At 42.7% G+C, this 19,365-nt stretch overlaps 1 long non-coding RNA gene across 1 annotated transcript in view; it reads left to right on the forward strand.

Annotated features, from left to right (window-relative positions):
* Positions 1-15,249: 15,249 nt before the first annotated feature.
* Positions 15,250-19,365, forward strand: part of LOC144891008 (uncharacterized) — a 35,579-nt gene continuing 31,463 nt past the window's right edge. Inside the window, exon 1 of the long non-coding RNA XR_013622629.1 lies at positions 15,250-15,288. This is a non-coding gene — a long non-coding RNA (uncharacterized LOC144891008). The remainder of the gene's footprint in view (positions 15,289-19,365) is intronic.

Here is a 19,365-nt window from a genome sequence, read left to right on the forward strand (position 1 = left end):
CCTAACCCTCACATTCAAAATCCCACCCAAACCCTAACATAATCTTTCTTTTCTTCTTTTTTTAAATACGTATTTCTTTTTTTTTTTTTCCTCTTCCCGCCAATTCTGTCTTTCAAGGCTTTCAAGTTTGAAGAAGTAGAAATGGGAAGAAAGAATTTTCCAGCATTTTCTTCCTCGAACTTTCTTGATATTGCTTAAATCAAGCGTCATTAAATAAAGAACATTGTTCATTGCTTTAGAATCCAAAGAGTCTCCAAGAGGAACCCCACAGGTAGAGTCTCCAAAATAAAACCAACTTTCCAAGTTCCCAAGGTATAACCACATTCCTGTTGAGCCTCCAAGATAGGTATCACATTCCGAGTCATCAAAACAAAACCCCCATTCCGAGTCTCCAAAAATATAACCATCTTTCCAAGTCCCCAAGGTAGAACCACAATTTTCAGAAATATTGGGGGTTTCCGTGATAAGTCTCACATAGTATAACTGCGGACCATCAGGGAAAACTTCCCTTTCCCAATTTTTTAGGGTTTCTATGATGTGTCTCACATAGTATAACTGCGGACCATCAGGGAGAATTCCCGTTTCCCAATTTTTTAGGGTTTCTATGATGTGTCTCACATAGTATAACTGCGGACCATCAGGGAGAACTCCCCTTTCCCAATTTTCAGAAATTTGTGGGTCTCCAATGTATGACTTGTATTCTGGCTCATCGAGGTAGAACTTGTTCAGTGGGTTTTGTTTTGATAACTCACAACAAGAATCATCATGGTAAAACTCTTTTTCAGGATTTTGTGGATCTCCAAGGTATAACTCTTTGGCTGGGTCATCAAGGTAGAACTCGTTCTGGGGGTCTTGGTTGTTCAAAATGTCTTCAAACAAAAAAATAACTTCATCCCAAGTTGTGTTAAAAGCAGAACTTTCATTTCGTATCTCAGATACAATTTCCTGTGAAAGAAAATAACAATGTATTAATTTAATACAATATTTTTATTTGTATAAATCAAGCTCTATGAATATTAAAATAAACTTTGTTAACTCTTACACGAGTCTCATCTAAAAAAAAAATTAAAATAAATAATTAAATAAATAATTAATTAAGTAAATAAATAAATAAATAAATAAACAAACTTACCTCCATTGATAAGAGGTTCGAGTCCAGTTCATCAATCTGAAGGTTGAGTTCTACACAGGTAGTAGGACTCCAAGGAATAGCAAAGTTATCCCATTCCATTTCGGCATAGTAGTCCATTCTCAAGTGAAGCAGAAAGCGTGTTTGAAAAAGCCTGTGTGGTCGGTGCCTTTTATAAGGACTGGGTGTGTCATTTCCTGTGGAAATTCCCTGGGCGTGTCTTAACTGGAAATGATGTGATGGAAATTCCCTGAAAATGATGTAATGTATTACCTGGAAATGATACAATGCTGAAGAGTTTATAAAGTGGGTGGGACTTAACAAAGTGGGTGGGGCTTAGCAGAAGTGGGCGGAGCTTAACAAAAGTGGGCGTGGCTTAACAAAAAGTGGGCGGGGCTTAGTAAAAAGGTGGGCGTGTCTTACCAAAAAGTGGACGGAGCTTAACAAAAAGTGGGTAGAGCCTAACAAAAAGTGGGCAGAGCCTACCAAAAAGTGTGTGGCACTGGAGGCGAGGCGCTCAAACAAGAACATTGAGGGAGGTTTACCATTTTATCTTAGCTCAGTTAAAATATCTTAATAAAGAACCAAACTCAAACATCTTTTTTGTTAATATATTAGATGGTGAAGGGAGTGGCAAGAGAATTAAATTATTTCCCACGCATAAACAAATATTTGTAGGGTCGTTGTGTGAGTGGGCCAAAGATGATTCACCAGATGATAGTAAGAGTAAAAGGTTAAAAGGTCCATAAGGTCAGAAGGATCACAGGTTCACACAGAAGGACCATTGTTTAAGTGGTCTAATGAATAAGGATAACATGTCAAAAGGTTAGAAGGTTCGTAAAGAACAGGGTGAGAGAAATAGAGGTGTTTAGGGGCAATGAGGGAGGGGAAAAATTAACATGTAAGTCAATGGGAAAATGAGAGTGTCCCAGAAGCAACATATATACACTACTATTATACCTACGCCTATAAGTATTACATTAATATGTACACTCGTCTGCAACAATAAAAAAGAAATAAATGCAAATGCTCTCAAACTCCTTTCGTTTGATCAACAGACAATTTGACTTTTTCCAGAATGTTATTTATATTATTTCAAAAATATGTGTAAGAAGTTACTTTCCAGTAAAAGAGAAAACCCACATTGTATAAGGTAAGAAACGTCAGACAAACATCACAAATTAGAAACAATCAGGTGTGCTCACATGCCATTGAAACTGCTCTCGGTCCAGGTCAGACGATACTGCAAAAGTTCTTGCAACTTTTCACCAAACTAAGATATGTTGGAAATGATTGACAAACATCAGCCACGTCTTCCCAAGCACTTCTGACGGTGCAATTGCACGAAAACAATGTAGGACTTGTGGGTGGTCCAATCACCCAAGGACGGTATCGGGATACAAATTGGTCAGAAGGCTGCCAAGGTCTATGCGCACCTGTTGACACGACATCCAACAAAATGCAATAGCTCACAATGATTTCTCTTTCGAGGATCACAACAATAAGGAGCTCTCCCAAAGAGTTAAGTGCCAAATGTTGGCAGGAGTGAATGAATGAATGATCGTTTTAAGGCCATTTTTCCCCACTGGAGCGGGGGGGTTAGCCTTGCGAGCCCCATGACAATCATGGTTCCCTGTTTGAGGCAATGTTTTTATGGCTGGATGCCCTTCCTGACGCCAACCCTTAGTCGCCTCTTACGATGCACAGGGATACGGTGAACCTATTCTAAATCGGGGTACACACCGTGATCATTCATCCCAGCAAGCTGGTACTCAATTTGCGGACCTCGGAAAGATGACAGGCTGAGTCAACCCCCCTGGTGTTAATTCAGCGATCGACCGGGATTCGAACTCAGGATCCTAGGATCCCAAGCCAGCACCCTAACCCTAACCCTAACCCTAACCCTAACCCTAACCCTAACCCTAACCCCCCCCCCCCCCCTGGCGTTAATTCAGTGATCGACCGAGATTCGAACTCAGGATCCTAGGATCCCAAGCCAGCACCCTAACCCTAACCCTATCCCTAACCCTAACCCCCCTGGCGTTAATTCAGTGATCGACCGAGATTCGAACTCAGGATCCTAGGATCCCAAGCCAGCACCCTAACGCTAACAACCCTAACGCTAACAACCCTAACGCTAACAACCCTAACCCTAACAACCCTAACCCTAACCCTAACAACTCGCCCTAACCGCTAAGCCAACACCAAAGAGTGATGAGATAAATAGTAAGAAGAAGAGAAATTTTGATGTTCTGAAATTCACGTTTGATTTGTGTAACTTCGGTGAGAAATAATGTGAGATTGCTGAAATAAAATGAATCGAATTGCTTTGTATTTAAACAACTCAGATGTCGTTGCGTGCAAAGGACACCAGCGCGGCAGGACCACGAGTGTACGTTAGGGGAACAGAACGGTTCTGTGGTTTTGTCACTAATTGTGTGTTTGTCATCAGGGACTTATTTCAACAGTCCCGTGCAAATACATTAGCATTATTCATTTATCTTTCCAGGAACTAGGGCTCTCTAATTATTCCATACATCTTATTTTATTGCAATATGAAGAGATGGGCCGAGAGAGTTTTCGCGCCTGATTTTGCATATTTTATAGCTTCTACATGTTGTTTTTTAAAAGTATTTTAAATGTCATAACATTATTAGCGTGAATGCAATGGCCAAAGTTTAAAAAAGGAGGATTGAAAAAATATTTCATCTTGTGCCATGTATTCATGAGTGGGGCATTTATATAGTTGGCTGCAGGCTCACTGAATATAAATAACCTTATTTTCTAGGTGTGATGAGCCAGAGTGAAGTCATTAAAATGCAGATTTTAAAAGTATTCCAGCTTTAATGGTTTGCACTGGAACATGACACATTATAGAGCCACGCATATGTATCCTCGATGAGTGTATGCAAAAATTAACTACGACACAATTGAGCTTCTTTTACAGGCTATTCGGCAATCTGCAGTAAAAATAACTAATTCAAATTAACTTTAGTGCTCTTGCTTTCAGTTTTCTTCTTCCTTTTTTGTTTTTGCTGCAGCTTTACTCTTCGTGGTTTATCGTGCATTCGTTTTAAGCATCAGTGAAACGATCTCACGCATTCCATCACTTTCACAAAAACTCCTAATAATCAGGGCCGATTATGGCGTCTCCTTTTAGTGCAGCTTCCTACTAAATACTCTGCTATTTCTTCATCCTTTCTGGACTTTTTTGGAGACTTCAGGCTGACAGTGTTTGGCGTGAACCAGGCCACATGTGGATGGAAAAGAGTGTTTGGGGGGGGGGGGGGGGTGCAGGGTGGAAGTGAGGAAGCGTAGTGCCAGTATGTGTTTGCGCTGTCTGGTTGGAGCACGTACGGATGGGTGGTAATGTTGGAGACGGGTGGTAATGTTGGAGCCGGATGGTCATCGTGCCATGGTTCCCTTGCTCAGCACGATTGTTCATGGTCCAAATAAAGTTGTTTTCCACGTTGGTAAGACTGGTGCTTGGTGCCGTTGTGCAGTGATGAGATTCCTTTTAATATTAGTGATGCAGACTCATTCATTCCCACATTGTCACTCACATTGAAACCGCCTCCACATTTTAAAACATGTGTAAATGTAAAACTCTTACTATTATGACAAAACTATTACTTTTGTCAATTGGTGTGAATTAATCACAGCTTATTGTGGGGTCACTCAGGGCACATTCGTTCATGGAAGAAGCACACATTGATGCCTCGCCCGACACGCGTAACATCAGGGGAGAGTTTATTGCTTGGCCGAGATTCAAACCCAGACTAGACAGCTCAAAGATGAATGCATACAACTCTAAGCTATTGTGCAGCTCACTTTTTGTTGCACTGTTTGGTGCTCTATTTTTTCTTATTGTGAGATTCTAAGAACGGAGAACAGGTACATAAAGGCTGTTGTGCCAGGAGCCAATCACAGCGCAACTAGGCTCGCACAGCCAATTAGCAGCATATCATGATTTGTCACAAAGCCACAAGAAGCATAGCTCACAATTACTTTGCCTGGGCATTTATCGGTGAACAATGAAAATGTTTTTGCCCAAAGCAAGTTTTTCTCGACCCTACACTACATAGGCCCTTGGTGATTTATGAGCCCAGTGGTTTTGAAGGACATGCGATACTGACACACAGACATTGGACCTTAACATATATATATATATATGCATGGCTACAATACTGGGTACACTTTTACACAGATGAAATAAAATGCCTTCAATTTAAAAAAATGAACTGAATGAAAAGACACCTTTGGTTTTATGTTCTCGCAAATAGTCTTGAGGATCTGCAAAAACCTGATTTTCACATTATATCATGCACTTAGATTTGCGATGGTTGAGTAAACAAGACAAAAATGGCATATTTTCGAAATAAAATGTTACATTCTCACAATGTCAATTTTTATTTCATTGTCTTTAAATAAAAATATGCATTGATGATTAAAATTGTAATGAAATGGAATTTTTTTTTTGGTTTTTTTTTGAATACAGAATCGAGGCTCGTGAAAGCAAACATTTATCACACAAACAAATCAAACAGACAAACAAAATATACGAAAAGAGGGAGCGGTAGACAAGATGGGGAGAGAAGGGGAAGCACACAAACACAACATTTGAGAGCAGGGACATCGGGAGATGTGTGGGAGGGAGAGGGCTTGGGGGGAGGAGGCGTGGGAAGGGGGGGGGGGGGGGGATGGGAGAAGTATAAAACACAATGACACCAAGGACTTCCAGGACAGAAGTTGGTATTTCAAAAAAGTGGATTTGGGGTGAAATTAGCGGGGGTAGAAAAGATCAAGGCTTTGGATGGGGGAAGATAAGAGATGGTGGTGAACAGCTGTTTTAAAGACCTGGAGGGAGGAGTGGGATTGAAGAGAGTGAGGGAGTTTGTTCCAGAGGCAGGAGAAAAGAGGAATGAAGGAGTGAAGGTGAGCAGAGAGTCTTGATTTTGGCAGTTTAACCATAAGAGGGTTGCAGGCAGATCTTGTGCGACCTGTAGGAATATTTGGGGGACAGAGCCCAGAGAGAGCTGGGGGGGGGGGGGGGAGGGGCAAGGCCGGAGAGGAGTCGGTAGAAGACGGAAAGACCACCAACCTGCCTGCGGTGAGTGAGTGAAAGTGAAAGTCGTTTGATGTCTAGTATGTCTCCTCGTGTTGTTTTTACATTTTCTAAAATTCCTTGAAATGTGCAATGTGTGCCAAAATAAGTGATTCGTGCATAACGCTTGGTGTCCACCAAATTCACAATAATTGTGATGTCAGTTTCATTTTCAAATCACAAAGGATTCGTGAAATGAATTAGGTGTGTAGGTTAAGAAATACCTTAAGAAGAATGCCCCTGATGCTTATTCAATTGATCAATGAGAAAGTTAATTTTTTTCACGATATTATCTTGTCATTTTTTTTGTGTCCGCCCCGTTATGCACGAATCACATACCAGAAAAAGTGAAAAGAAACCCGCATCACTCGAAACTCTATTTTGTCAATTCTCACTGCGATAATGCACCGCACGTAGTGAATGAGGATACATGACAAACCCACAGCTGCCATAGAGTTATGTAGGACAGCGATAGTGCGCCACTAATTGATATGATTGATAATTCTCGATATTGTGATTAGTTTTTAAAAAATCTTACCGCATCACTTTTTGGGATTTTTTTTCACTTTTTTAATATATTTTAAATCTTTTTGATTCGTGATCTATGTTCAATTCACATGCCACATTTCATTGCGATTTGACGACAGAATCCTTCTTAAATTCACAACTTGCTGTTTACCTCAAGATACTTATCTTCCACCCGAAATCAATGTCGGAATTGAGGGTTGCTGACGTTATGAGCATAAAGACTTCATCAGAGAAAAAGAATAAAGGCTCTGATGAAGGGCAAATACTTGAAACCTCTGCCACACCGTGTTTCCCATGAGAGTAAGCATCGTCTAATCGACTCATTTCATTTAAAAAAAAAGATTGTCGATCTTATTGGAAGACGCAGACCATCACCAGCCTTCACAGAGAGGATTATTCTCTCAAATCTCAAATGTGAGTATGCTATCTCTGATCTATCCTGCCAGCCCATTTGTCGGAGCTGGCTATCATCCATCTCATAATGTTATCAATCTGCACCTGAACACATACATGAAGAGGATTCCGGAAAGAAGGGAAGGGGTGGAAGTGGAATTCAAAAAACTGTGAAATAAGGCATTATGACCAGCACCAGAAGTGCATTATCATATTTGGGCATATCAAGCAAATGCCCTGGAGAAACACAAAAAAGGTTTATATATATATAGTCACTTGAAAAAGTAAGTACACCCCATGTAAAGTTTTGACTTTTTCAACATATTTCAACATACAGCTATTTGATCTTCATTTCAACAATATTGATAGATAAAGGTGATATAATATTTTATTTTATTTTATTTTATTTTTTAATACAAGATCGAGGCTCGTGAAAGAGCGAACATTAATCACACAGAAAGACAAACCGACACATAAAACATATAACATAGGGAGCGGTAGACAAGATGGGGAGAGAGGAGGAAGGACACAAACACAACATTATTTTGAGAGCAGGGACCGAGAGACATGGAGACATCGAGAGATCTGTGAGAAGGAGAGGGCATTGGGGGTGGGGGCATGGGAAGGCGAGGGGGGGCATGGGAAGGGGGGGGGGTGGGAGAGGTATAAAACATATGGACACTGCCAGGACTTCCAGGAAAGAAGTTGGAATTTCAAACAAGGTGGATCTGGGGTGAATTAGCAGGGGTAGAAAAGATCAAGGTTTTGGATGGGGGAAGATAAGAGATGGTGGTGAACAGCTGTTTTAAAGACCTGGAGGGACGAGTGGGATTGAAGGGAGTGAGGGAGTTTGTTCCAGAGGCGGGAGAAAAGAGGAATGAAAGAGTGAAGGTGAGCAGAGAGCCGAGATTTCGGCAGTTTAACCATCAGAGGGTTGCTGGCAGATCTTGTGCGACCTGTAGGAATATTTGGGGGACAGAGGACAGAGAGAGCTGGGGGTGCAAGGCCGGAGAGGAGTCGGTAGAAGACAGAAAGACCACCTACCTGCCTGCGGTGAGTGAGTGAAAGGCCCTCAGAGATAGCTTCATCGCGGGAGATTCCAATAATTCTGAAAGCTTTGGTTTCAACAGCGTGAAGACGAGCTAGGTGTGAGGCAGGAGCACCGGCCCATAGGGGAGAACAGTATTCCATTGAGCTGCGGATGAAAGCCTTGTATGTGGTGAGGAGCTCAGGTGTGCCGAGGAAGGACTTCGCACCGACGGAGGATGCCCAGTCGGCGACTGGCTTTGGAGGCCAGCTTGGAAATGTGGTTTTCCCAAGAAAGATCATGGCAGATAGTGAGACCCAAAAGCTTGAGCGACAGAACTTCTTGGAGAGGATTGTTGAGAAAGTAGATGGGAGGGTTGTCCAGTCGATCTTTTCGGAGAGACATAGTAAGAGTGTGAGATTTGTCAGGATTGAAAGACATGTTCCACTTGTTTGACCAGTCTGTGATTTTGTCCAAGTCTTCAGAGAGTGAGGAGGCTGCAGACTGCCGATCTGAGGGCAGAGGAATGGAGCGGCAGAGAGTGGAGTCATCAGCAAAGAGATAGAGAGGATTTTCCAGAGAGTCGGAGAGATCATTGATAAAGACCAGAAAAAGCACAGGGCCCAGAACACTGCCTTGGGGAACCCCAGCCTGAATAGGAAGGGGAGTTGAGAGAAATCCATTCAGGGCCACACGTTGACTATGACCAGAGAGGAAGTCCGCAAGCCATGCATGGAGATTTCCATGGATACCATAGGAGGAGAGTTTGGTGAGCAGAGCTGGGTGCCAGACCATATCGAAGGCACGTGATATGTCGAGGGAGACAGTCGAGGGAGACAGCTCCACACCTCACCGTGCCTATATATAACAAATATCATGAAACATTTACATTTTGTACTCCATTGTACAAATTTTGTTTGTCTCTTCTCATTTTCAAACATTTTGTCTCTTCTCCAATGGCTTGATCTCTGATCATCAATTTGGTTTCAGACCAGGTCACTCTACTCTGGACATGCTGCTTCTGCTGTCTCAACAATGGATGGAGGTCCTCAATGCCAAACAGGAAATTAGAGCTGTCTCCCTCGACATATCACGTGCCTTCGATACGGTCTGGCACTCCGCTCTGCTCACCAAACTCTCCTCCTTTGGTATCCATGGAAATCTCCACGCATGGCTGGCGGACTTCCTCTCTCGTCGTAGTCAACGTGTGGCCCTGAATCGGTTTCTCTCATCTCCTCTTCCTGTTCAGGCTGGAGTTCCCCAAGGCAGTGTTCTGGGCCCTGTGCTTTTTCTGGTCTTCATCAATGATCTCTCTGACTCTCTTGAAAATCCTCTCTATCTCTTTGCTGATGACTCCACTCTCTGCTGCTCCATTCCTCATCCCTCAGATCGGCAGTCTGCAGCCTCCTCACTCTCTGCAGACCTGGACAAAATCACAGACTGGGCAAACAAGTGGAACATGTCTTTCAATCCTGACAAATCTCACACTCTTACGATGTCTCTCCGAAAAGACCGACTGGACAATCCTCCCATCTACTTTCTGAATAATCCTCTCCAAGAAGTTCTGTCACTCAAGCTTTTGGGTCTCACTATCTGCCATGATCTTTCCTGGGAAAACCACATTTCCAAGCTGGCCTCCAAAGCCAGTCGCCGACTGGGCATCCTCCGTCGTGCGAAGTCCTTTCTTGGCACATCTGAGCTCCTCACCACATACAAGGCTTTCATCCACAGCTCAATTGAATACTGCTCTCCCCTCTGAGCTGGTGCTCCTGCCTCACACCTAGCTCGTCTTCACGCTGTTGAAACCAAAGCGTTCAGAATCATTGGAATCTCCCGCGATGACGCTATCTCCGAGGGCCTTTCACTTACTCACCGCAGGCAGGTTGGTGGTCTTTCCGTCTTCTACCGACTCCTCTCCGGCCTTGCTCCCCCAGCTCTCTCTGGGCTCTGTCCCCCAAATATTCCTACAGGTCACACAAGATCTGCCTGCAACCCTCTTATGGTTAAACTGCCAAAATCAAGACTCTCTGCTCACCTTCACTCCTTCATTCCTCTTTTCTCCTGCCTCTGGAACAAACTCCCTCACTCTCTTCAATCCCACTCCTCCCTCCTGGTCTTTAAAACGGCTGTTCACCACCATCTCTTATCTTCCCCAATCCAAAACCTTGATCTTTTCTACCCCTGCTAATTTCACCCCAAATCCACTTTTTTGAGGTGACTTTTGTCTTCTTTCCTGGAAGTCCTTGGTGTCCTTGTGTTTTATACCTATCCTGCCTCCCCCCAGGCCCTCTCCCTCCCACACATCTCCCGATGTCCCTGCTCTCAAATGTTGTGTTTGTGTGCTTCCTCCCCTTCTCTCCCCGTCTTGTCGACCGCTCCCCTTTTTATATACTTTGTTTGCTTGTTTGCTTGATTTGTTTCTTTGATAAATAGTGTAGGCTGTTATGTCATTTCGTGTTTTTTTTTTGTTAAAAGCAAAATTCCACTTGATTCCTTGTCTTTGGGGTGTCACATGTTCGAAAAAATAGGTTGTTAATTTTTTTAAACGGATTAAGGGTGTCAAATCCAAGATGGCCGCCAATATATATATATTCCATTAAAACTGGTATTCTGAACACAGTATGAGGTCCAAATTAATGATAATACCCATAATTTCAATACCAAGGAGTTAAAAAACAATTAATTTCAGACATCTGAAAAAACTTGTTCTGTTTGCTGCATTGTTGACAGATACAAAGGGAGCAAACGTGCGTAGTTCAGGTGGTTGTGAGCAAAGAAGTACTTGATAAGAGCTTCAGTGCTTTCCATATGCAGCAGCAGGTCCCGTTGTCTGGTAGCTCTAATATACTGAAGGATAGTTTCAAACTGCCTCAAGTAGTTACGGATGTAGTGTTGAATTGGTGCTGGATTGCTTTCAAACTGTCCCAACTTTGTGAGGATATCTCTAGATTCGAACATGGTCATGGTTTCTCTGACGGCATCTCTGAGGTTTTGACGGTTGCCTGTGTTCATGCTGATATCTTTCTGATATGCTTTTTCCAAATCAATGGACGCTTCACTTAGGAACACTTTCTCTTCTGGTGCTTTTGTTAGGAACCTGTCAAAGTAGAGATGGTATAGAGCAAGCAATGTTACAGTATGTGCTTCTAGGGACCTGTAGAGATGTTTTCCATTTAGGATTTGCGTTACGGTTGTTGGAGAATATAGTCCAGCTTCGACCCAAGCCTGGTCAATGCCGCTTCCTTCCACGTATTTGCCTAATGCCGCCAATGCCCAGAAGACTACGTGCAACTCACCAGGCCGAAACAGGAACTGCTTCTTCATTTCATCTCTTTCTACCCATAGTTTCATTGCCATATCATAGAGTTGGAGATCAAGTGTCATCACTGTTATTTTGTCTTTTCCAAGAACCTGAGTTGTCATATTATGTGCTCTCATCAGACCAGTATAAAGGGTTCCGTAGTCTGTAGGTGGTGATCGTATCAGTGGTGGAACTAAAGAGACATTGGTTCGGCTCGCTGAAGAAGACAGCAGGGAGTTAAAAGCACCCCATGTTCCTTGAGACTTTGATTTTGCTTGTGTTGCTTGTGTTTGATCTTCAACTGTATCGAGATGTGTTTCTGGAGTCTCGTTTTGTGCTTGAGGTTCGTCATCTCTTTCCCTGAGTTGTGTTTCTGACGAAGTGGTTTGTGATTGCGTTTCATCGCTATGTTCCTCGAGATCTAAACAGCCAATTATCCATGCCATATCGGTCTTCTTGCTCATATCTGTGATGGGATGAGAGCTGCTTAGCTTGCACGGAAACTTCTTCTTTATAATCTCCGGCTTCTTGCATGTGTGATACTCACATTCTACGGCATCAACCAATGTTTGAGAACTTGATGTACGGTCAATTTCGACTTTGGGCAACACTGCTGGCTTGTTGTGGTCTGTGGACTGGTAAACAGCTATTGCTGTTCCATGGAGCGTGTTCATACCGCAAGGCGTGGCTTCCAGAAAGTCAATGTTATCTAAGGCATACCAAACAAATGTATCCTTAACTAGCCAAGGTGGTAGGCAAAGTCCACCTACTGAATCCATTTGCTTTCTGACAGTATTGGCGATGCCAGTCTCAATTTCCATAACTTTGGAATAACTGATGCCAATGTCAAGCTGTTCCAACTTTGATACAAGGGTCTTCGATCTTGTATTCTTGTGCACGTCTAAGGACAAGCCCACTGAAAGAGGAGTTTCGCAGAGGTTTCTGAAGTCACTCCCTAAGTGTTTTGATGTAAACGACACCTGTCTGTCAGATTTGTAAGCTTGAACAAAGTGCTGTGCTAAAACGGAGGCACTTTGATCTACAGATGTTCTCCTCCTTTCAGTTTGAATTGGTCTTGGTCCCTGGATGGCATGTTTGCAAAATGTGTACAACAGTGGAGGTGGTTCATAGTCTTGAAATGTCCCACGGAACTTCCAGTTGGGTGAATTGGCAATATCTCGTCTTACTATTGTGGCTGCTTTCAACAGGATCTTCAATTCTCCTGTGAGATCTTCTGTCTCTAGGGCAGTTGACAGAGCTGCTTCTTTTACTTTAGTTGGAAGAACTTGTTCAGGTTTAGTCTTGTCTGGTGGTCTGTTGAAGTGCACATCAGGGATGTTATCCAGAATCAGCTGCTTTAGGAACGGTTTGTACATTTGTTTGGAAGTTAAGGGCACTCCGTTTCCTTCTAATATGTTGATGTAAGTTGTTTGAATATCATTCATGTTCAAAGCAGTTTCTCTAGTTTTCAGTTCATTTGCTATTACTTCAAGTATCTCAAGGTCAGATATGGCTTGGCCAAATTTTTTTGCTGATCTGGGTTTCTTCGCTCTTGCAATGTCCCTCTTTGCTTTTACAAAGCAAGGTAGATGATATCTGATATCATAAGCAACTGCTGCTAGGGGATCAGTTGCTGCAATAACATTACTTAGCCTTGCCTTCAGATTTGCATCATTTGTGTTTAGGCCAATTTCCATAAACTGGGATCCCATATTCTTGGTTGCAACATCATGGAGCTTGACTCTTGTGTCTTCAGCACACAGAACACATTTGATGTTGTCAGTATATTTTTCTCTTCTACCTCTCACGGACGTCGAAGGAGAATCCGCTGCAGAACAAGAAGGACGTCCTATCTTCTTCTGTCGTATGACAGCAACATCTCCCACTAATGCTGCCTTTTTGAATCGTGTCTTTGCCTTATCAATGTTACCTTTGTGTGTAACATTTGCATAGCATCTCTTGTGATAGGAAACACCCTCATTTATCAGTTGTTCTGCAGAAAAGTCCTGAACACGGGCATTCAGTTCAGCATAGTCTGTGTCTCCATATCCATATCGCAGTTGAGCAGAGTCAATGATATTCTGAATGGAATCTAATGCAGGTTTTGCTACATAGCTTTTGTAGTCAGCTTGCCGAACACCAGTCTGGCAAATAAAACACAGCTTGAAATCCACGGATTTTGGCCTCTTGTCGGGGGGAAGAGCTTCCATCACGGGTATCAACCTCACCTATAGGTTCAAATTAAGGAGAGTGAGGTATACATCATGATAGTTGTATTGACACCATTTTAAAAAGATATCACTATTTGATGTATTAACAGCTTTTGATATTTGTTTCAGTAACACTATCAATGTAGAATCAAACTCGTCATAATAAGTATCCAATGTTGCTGCATATAACTGTAACTACACTTAACAATCCACCACTAACCTGGCAATGAATCCACTACGTTGTGTTTTGTGCTTGTCGTCAGGGCTTCTACCCGTGGCTTCTTATCAACTTTGATACGAGATGCTTGTTCAAACTTCGGAGAAGGGGAGGAACAGGGTTTAGGGCGTTCTAACCTACAAGTATAACAGCAAATGTGTACATAGGACAACTAGTGTTTAATGCACTACAGATATAATACAATATGACAGGAATCAGTACATGCCGTGGATGTATAAAAAGGATCATTGAAGGACCATTGCCCGCCTTTACAGTCAATGCAAATTGTTTTCTGCTATTCAGTTTCTCTTGTTTTGTTGCTTAAGTTTCTGGTTCATTTTCCAATACTACTCACTAACCTGGCTACTATCAAAACGCTTGTTCAGATACGGTATATCTTGAGTGGGTAAGGACTCCTACCATGGTACAGCTAACAACTTTTTTGCTTGCTAATCTGTCCTGAACTTCAAAATCTGGGGATGGACATGGTTGACAGCATAGTAACCTAAAATAGAAACAGTGCTTTGTACATTAATGTCAAGATTATAATCAATATTGTAATACTGGTAGAGGATGTAGACGTTTTCACTCACTCAAATAATAAGATCGGCCTGTGTTTCTAATGGCAGCCATTTTAAAATTCAAGATGGCTACCATCCACCGTTTTCAACGAATCAGTAACATATTTCCCCAACGGCTAAGCATTGCTTGTGTGGGTATTACCACCAAATGGACCTTTTCCATCATTCACAATTTGTGTTATCAAGAACATTAAGTTTTTGTACTGTGGTTATTTAAGAAGTGGCGGCCATCTTGGATTTTTCCACCATTTTGAATTTGACTGCCATATTGAAATTAATTGTTTTTGAACTCCTTGGTATTGAAATTATGGGTATTATCATTAATTTAGACCTCATACTGTGTTCAGAATACCAGTTTTAATGGAATTTATATATTTTGGCGGCCATCTTGGATTTGACACCCTTAATCCGTTTAAAAAAATTAACAACCTATTTTTTCGAACATGTGACACCCCAAAGACAAGGAATCAAGTGGAATTTTGCTTTTAACAAAAAAAAAACACGACAGCCATTTTTAAGACATAGCAGCCTACACTAAAATGTTAGCTCTTTCACGAGCCTCGACTCTGTATATATATATTAAAAAAAAAAAAAAATTTGTATTATTTAAATAAACATAAATGCAAATTTCGCATGTGGAAAAAGTAAGTACACCCTTGGCTCTAATGGGTGGTATTGCCCCCTTTGGCAGAAACAACCTCAAGTAGGCATTTCTTTCATTTCTGGAGTGGACCAGAGCCGGATCCCAGCGCCTGGACCATCTGCATGGACCTTCCTCCCCTACAACTACAATTCCGTGTGAGTCTGTCTGTTTGTCCTGGGGTCGTGATAAGTTAAGACTGTATAGGTAAGCCTGCCCTGTGTCCTGCTTCTTCTTATTCTTCTTCTTCCTTGTATATTCCTTTCGTTTCCTCTTTGGTTTGTTAATAAATGTACCTTGTTCTTTCTTGGTTTTTCCCTAATCCGATCCCCTCCGTCTTTTCTTTCAATTGAGTACCTGTGGCACGATTTGGAAACCGCTCAGGATCGGGTTTAGTCATTTGTTAATGGCTCGGATCGCGGATTGCTAACCGCTCGGCAATTTCCATCTTATCCGTGGTTCGAGCGGGAGTTATTTCCCTGCTTTACGGTCGGGTTATATATGTATATCGAATATATATATATATATATATATATATATATATATATATATATATATATATATATATATATATATATATATATATATATATATATATATATAACTGTGAGAAATAGTAGAAACTCCACAGTACGAGCAGTGCGTCTCATTTGTATAAAATAAATAATCGGGAGATTGAATAAGACGCGGACGTAGCTTCAGGACGGTCGATCTTTAATTCTCGACAAGCTTTCGACCAACAAAGGTCTTCTTCTTAGTCGTCCCCAAGTTCAGCGGAAGTTCAGCATGATATTAAATACATATAAATTAAATTTAAAACAAACATAAACATCTTTGTGTTGCCATTTTTCTCAAAGTTGGCTGAATGGTTCTTCGTCAAACTTTCTTAGGTTCATCAATGATTGCCACGGAGTCTTTTGTGTAAAAAAGGTATGAAAATTTTGAAAAAAAAGTTGGATTGTTTGGATTTTAAAAAAATCGCTCTATAGTGCAAATAAACTCCATAGTGAAAGGTAATATTAAATGATCCCTGACCCCATTCCTTAGTGGGTGTGAGGAAGTGTATTCGGCCCCCATAAAAATTGAAAAAATTTTTTTTTTGTTTTACGACCAGGGAACGCCGGGTATATACCTGCCCCCGACCTGCTCATACCCTATATTAATTAAGCTGCCCCCGATGGGATAAGGGGAGGCTTATAGCTGTTGTAGGGTTTGTTTCTACAATTTTGTATGACCCCTCGGACCCAAGAGTTTGTATGACCCCTAGGAGAACGAGACCACCATTTTATTTATTTATTTTTTCTTCTTGCACACCCAATTCCCGAAATTTCTGAGCTGTTTCTCGGAACCAGCTGGGACTTTCAGAAAGGAACTTTGCATCATTAATGTGAATATAATGTATACGGGGGTTGACATTATTTTTTGACCTTGATCTAATTATAAGTTCATGAGCTAATTTTAGCCATTTTTACATTTTTCACCATAACCCAACTAAAGTTTGTCCAATCGGAACTAAATTGACCTCCCTAGATAGCCGAGCAAGGCAAGGCACCCCTCTGGGTTAAAGGGCAAGGGCTGAGACCCATAGGAATACTAAACCACCCTTTAAGTTTTTCTCCCTTTTTTCTGCCAATGTCAGAGCTGTATCTTGGATTGATTAGGCTGGGAATTTCGTAATAATTTTTGCATCATTAATGGGAATAATAAGTTTGCGGAGTTAACAATTATTTTGACGTTGACATAATTTTTAAGCTAATGACCCAATTATAAACATTTTAACATTTTTACAATAACTCGACTAATGAATTTCCAATTGGAACGTAATTGCACTCACTAGATAGCCTATAGCAAGGCACATTTATGCTTAATTTGCATCATCATGTCATATAATTTGCAAGAAATGTGAAGGTCAAATGGTGATCTGAAAAAAAACAAGTTTTTTTTGTCATCGCTCAATTTTGCCAATGCGGAATCTCAAAGAGACTGAAGGGGAACAGGGTGTATACTCGCCTAGATGCTGCGAGTGAAAAACCATCAAGGAGTGGGGTCCTTTCGACACCACTTTTAATTAAAATGACACCACTTTCTCACAATCCTTTTGTAAGCCACTCCGAAACAGAGCCTGTTTATTGCAGCAATTAAATCGTAGTAACGATCTGACGTTGTTCAGGAACTTCATGGATGGATTGTTCATGAATATTCATGAGGCGTTGAACTTATGTAGCAATCGGAAACAATTCCTCTTCATATTGTGTATGTTTGTGAATATACGGAGAGCAGTTCTAGTTACAATTTACACGTATATATTTTTCACACACAAAGCAACGAACCCACTCAGATCCTCCAACCAAGCCCAAGGTTTGATCTGTTCTTAGGCACCATGGCGTGGCAGTGCAACGGGCAGGATTTCTTTTTTGTTACCTGCAATATAGTGCAGAAATGACTTTTCAAGTAATTTCATCAGGCACTGCATGTGTATTTGAAGGTGGGTGACATCAGTCAGCTAAACTAGGCAATTTCAACCAAAAGTGCAAAGTCCTTACTTTCACCAATTAATCTGTACCCACTGAGCTGTGTATGTGTGTATATATATATATATATATATATATATATATATATATATATATATATATATATATGAACAATTCCTCTTCATACTGTGTATGTTTGTGAATATACGGTGAACTGGGGCCCCCTGTCTGAAGAGATGTCCGAGGGGGCGCCAGCACGGGCAACCCAAGTGCCGATGAACGCCCGGGCCACATCGGCGGACATTGCAGATGTGAGCGGGACGGCCTCTGGCCACCTGGTGGTCTTATCGACCATCGTGAGGAAGTGGGTGAATCCCCGCGAGGGGGGGGAGGGGCCCTACCAGGTCCACGTTAACATGGTCAAACCGTCACTCGGGCACTGTGAATGGCGCCAATGGGGCCTGAGTATGGTGATGCACCTTCGAGCGTTGGCACTCGATGCAGGTGTTGGCCCAGTCGCGCACATCCTTCCTGAGCCCGTGCAAAACGAACTTCGCCGCCACCAACTTTTGCGACGCCTTCCTGCCCGGGTGAGAAAGACCGTGGATGGCATCGAACACCAGTCGTCTCCAGCTGGTGGGTATGACGGGGCGAGGCTGTCCCAAAGATATGTCACACAGTAGCGTGGCGCCCGTGTCCTTGAACGGCACATCAGACAGTCAAAGCCCCGTGACTGCCGCCCTGCAGGCCTGGACACCAGGGTCGGAGATCTGATCGGCGCCATGCGGGCGTAGTCGATGCCAACGTGAACCGTGCCAGCTATGGACCGGGGGAGACAATCGGCGACGGTATCATCCTTCCCAGCCTCCACTTTAGACAGCCGTGTGATGGCCCCCTCCCTCGTGATGCGGTGGCCGAGAAAGTCAATTGAGGCCACCCCAAACAAACACTTGGCCGGGTTAATGATAAGGCCGTGCTGACTGAGGTGTTCAAAGAGCGCTCGGAGGTGAAGCATGTGCTCTGTCCTGGAAGCGCTGGCCATGAGGATATCATCCAGGTAGACGAACAGAAATGGCAAATCCCGCAACATGCTGTCCATCAGGCGCTGGAAAGCCTGGGCCGCGTTCTTGAGTCCAAAAGGCATAGGGAGGAATTTGAAAAGCCTGAACGGTGTAATCACCGCCGTCTTAGAAACGTCCTGCGGCCGGACGGGGACCTGATGGTAACCACGAACGAGGTCCACTTTAGAAAAAAAAACTTTACCGGCCAAGCGGGCGGAAAAATCCTGGATGTGCGGGATTGGGTAGCGGTCAGGGGTAGTGGCGTCGTTAAGGCGGCGGTAATCACGCACGGGCGCCAACCGCCACCCGGCTTCAGCGCAATGTGGAGAGGCGAGGCCCACGGGCTGTCGGACTGTCACACGATGCCAAGACGCTCCAACGTGTCGAACTCTGCCTTTGCGATAGCGAGTTTCGCCGGGACGAGGCGTCGAGCCCGGGCGTAGACAGGTGGGCCATTGGTTGGAATGTGATGCTCCACCCCGTGCTTGACGGCAACGGCCAAAAAGGTGGGCCGTGTAAGGGCCGGGAACTCCACTTTTTGCAACACTGCCTTGTACGTAACTTTTTGTTAAACCTTAATACAAACCCTTTTCCAAACTGTCGGGTTATTAGAGCTGTTGGTTAAGCAATAAGCATAGTGTATAGAACAGGGAGTTTGTCTCTGCCATTTCGGCATGGTCTCCGCCATTAGCCAGCGTGCACC

This window comes from Myxine glutinosa, chromosome 2 (genome assembly GCF_964187855.1).
Source record: "Myxine glutinosa chromosome 2, kmMyxGlut1.1, whole genome shotgun sequence".
NCBI classification, from domain to species: Eukaryota; Metazoa; Chordata; class Myxini; order Myxiniformes; family Myxinidae; genus Myxine; species Myxine glutinosa.